Raw genomic sequence first — 3,778 nt, 5'->3', positions numbered from 1 at the left:
ATGGCGGTTGGCAAACTACTTTTGGAAGCATTACCGCCACCTACCGAGTGTGAGTCTAGATATATTTAAATCTTAATAATAGCTAAAAAAAAATCAATAAAGAAAGAAAAGCAATTAGGCTACTCTATATTCTTCCAATCAGACCAGTTTCTTCCAAGAAGTGAAACAAAGCTCTAAAACAAACTTCACCTGAGTTTTTCTGAAGAATTGTTTCTACTCGGCTCACTCTCTATCTCCAACTCTTGAATGAGTTGCTGTCTCTCCTGGTTAAACGTATTAAATGTTTCTACAACATGCTCTACAGTCTCAGCGGCATCACATACGCTACACTTTCCATCAGCATGCTTTTTTAAAAGAAATAAAGAACTAGCCAAACCAGTATGCCCAAACCTCATTCTTGAGATAATATTTTCTTCATGAGTAGATCTAGTAGTTGGTCTTGCACTGCCCACAAACCTCTGGATACTGTATTTCCTACCACTGCTAGCATTATCCCAATCACTTTGCCAGTTTCCACCATTTTTTGATTTGACTGTGGTTTTAATTCCAGATTTACTATGATTTATATCCATGGTGACCTCAAGAGATTTGCATGCCTTCTTAGTGTTCTTATCAGCTAATTAATTTCCCTTTACTCCTAAATGCGCTGGTACCCATAGAAAACTTACATTTATATCAGAATTTAACAATCTACTTATCTGTACAATTTCTAAAACAATATCCTGCCTGGACTGTGACATAGCACTTTGGATGCTCATCATTGCAGATACAGAATCTGAAACATTTAATTGTTAATTTCTTCACTCAATTTTAATTCTAAAAGGTCTAAGTCAATTACAGGGTTTCTCAGTATCCACAATGGAACTGTTGGATAAGACACTGATGGACACACATTAAGCAGATGAAGACCCAATTCACTTGTCTTCTGACATATAATCCACCCAAAGCTTTGATTTTGAGACTTATCTCTCTCTTGACAGTGGATTAAAGAGGCTTGACTTATATGATCTTCCTTTTGCCCTCTAAGATTAGCCCAATAAACCAGTGTTAACTGATCCCTCCTAATATGCAGAGGCTCAACCTGAATTGCATTAACTGGGGTAGTCTTTATAGCACCACAGCATAACCTCAAAGCTTTATGTTGAATTACATCTAGCTTCATTAAGTGGGACTTAGCTGCAGATCTGTAAGCTACACACCCATAGTCAAATACAGACCTAATGAGGCTGATGTAAATAGTTCTCAAGGCTGGCCTATTTGCACCCCAATCCACTCCACGCAAGCATCGCATCACATTTAACACTTCATTACATTTCTCTATCATCTTCTTGGATATGCACAGACCAGGTTAGCCTCAACTCTTTCTAGAACCAATCAACTCTTTCTAGATCTTGAAAGTGTTGTGAATCAGCCTCATTTCTGTAAATGTACATACTGCGTACTTCTTTTGGTCATCTGTGATTTTTGTACCCATGTGTACCCTGTGTGTGTCTTTAGTCTGTATGCAGTGTATCCATTGTTTATCCTTGAATGATTAGAATTCAATGAAAGCCTGTCTAGATGCCTTTTGCCTATCACCAGGTGTGAAATGTTAATGTTTGTAGAACAGCATGTGTCCAAGCCTCTGAAGGACTTCCCAGGAAAGGGGGTAGTTTTAATTAAAAGACAATAGAAGCTGGCCAGACCTGATGAAGGTCTAATTCTCATCCTCCCTTTCTATTGCATATTCAAACTGGGTTGGACCTAGAGGTCACTCCTTCTCTATGTGTGTAACTTTAAATATGGTAGACTGTTTCTGTATAGTCAGAGAAGTCAGAGAATACTGAGAATCTGGTGAAATCCATTATGGCGTGAAACAAACATGTACTTCTCTCCCTTGAGGGCCACTGGCCCCTCATTGAAAAGAATAAAGTCTGGATCCTGATCTTGCATCGTCCTGATTGAGTCTTAAGAGAAATATGGTAGTAAAAATATACTATCAATCTGTACCAGATATCTTCAGTTTTAAACCTTGGGGAATATTTCTCCTAGTAAAAAATGCTGTCTTAGTCTTATCTATGGAAATTCTAAATCCCCATTCAAGTGCCCATCTTTGGACAGCGTCCACTGACTGTTGCATCTTATTCACAATAAAGTTAACATTTCTACCTCTCTTCCACATAGCCCCATCATCTGCAAACAATGCAACATTAACTGATCTCTCTATACTTTTAAAAACATCATTAATCATAATCAAAAATAATACTGGACTGATAATACTACCTTGAGGTACACCATTCTCAACTACATATTCATTACTACAGTATATTCTTCATTAATTTTAACTATAATTCGCCTACCAGATAAAAAGTTACTAATCCACTGGAACATTCTTACCCTGATTCCCATTTGTCTCAGCTTAATAAGAAGACCTTCCCTCCATACCATGTCATAGGCCTTTTCAACATCAAAAAATATGGCCAAAAACTGTCTCCTTATTAACCTGGGCTTTCCTTAATCTTCCAAAGCAACTATTGGATCCATAGTCCCCCTTCCTTTCCTAAAACCACTCTGATAGCTATGTAAAAGGTTTCTTGTTTCTAACCAGTAAACCAGTCTATCATTCACCATTCTTTCCATTATTTTAAGTTAATGCTATAGGTCTGTAATTACTTGGGCACTTTGCATCTTTCCCAGGCTTCCGAATAGGAATGATAACAGACTGCTTCCATTCTGCTGGGATGACTCCCTCTGACCACACCCTATTAAATAAACTCAACACCAACTCCTTCCCCTTATCAGTCAAATTCTCTAGCATGACATAACAGATCATATCCCTCCCTGGGGTAGACCTTCCAACTTTCTTTAATGCCCTATTAAGCAGGGGCGATTCTAGACCTAGAGCTTTGCTGGGGCACAGGCCCCCAACTCCCAATACAAAAAAAAAAAAACATTTAAATGCGCACAATATGAAATAAATGGATTTTTTGTCTAGCCCCCATCATGTCCTCATTCATTTCTTGCATGTCTCTCTCCTCCTCCTCCTCCTCCTCCTGCCTGGTATTGGACTGCCCAGCCTGTGCTCTTTCTCCCCTCTCTTCTTCTTTTCGACCTTCTTCTCCTCCTCCTTCTCCAGCACTCTCTCCCTCAATTGTTGTAGCAGCCACTGCAGCAACATCCAAACACATACATGTAGGCATAAGTAGTCCTACTGTATACTCACTGCATGAATTTAATAGGCTTTCCTACACAAGGGAAGCTTATTTTTAGTCAATATTGAGATATACTTCCCTCCCAAGGCAAGGGTCATGTAGTCATCCTGGCAATACTGCAGTTCTTTCTAGCTTAAATAGCCTACTAAAGCCTTCATACTGTTGGTGATAATTTGCAAATGTAGCCTAATAATCTACACATAATCAGAGTCTGATTCTGTGTAGATTATTATAGGCAACATTTACAAATGCAGCAAACTTATTTAAGTTTGCCATTAAACCATTGATCAAATCACAGCACTGGCTATTACCAGCATAAATGTTACCTTTAATGTGGGCAATTATCATACCTCTCTCGTCCTCATCTCTCCTCACTGTTCCTTTCCCTCTGCCTCTGTTCAGGAAGAATTGTCTGATGTCCATCTCTGAATAGTTTATCAGAAGGCTATGTTTAGTTTTACAGTAGGACAGCTTCACAAACAGTATAGGCTACTTTTACAGGACTCTCTCTCCAGTATACGTATAAATCATTATTAATTGTCCGCATGTGTGCATGCAGCCTACACATGGTGTGAGTGTGTGTGTGA

Source organism: Alosa alosa, chromosome 7, assembly GCF_017589495.1.
Source record: "Alosa alosa isolate M-15738 ecotype Scorff River chromosome 7, AALO_Geno_1.1, whole genome shotgun sequence".
In the NCBI taxonomy this organism is placed as follows: domain Eukaryota; kingdom Metazoa; phylum Chordata; class Actinopteri; order Clupeiformes; family Clupeidae; genus Alosa; species Alosa alosa.
This window is presented reverse-complemented; position numbering follows the sequence as displayed.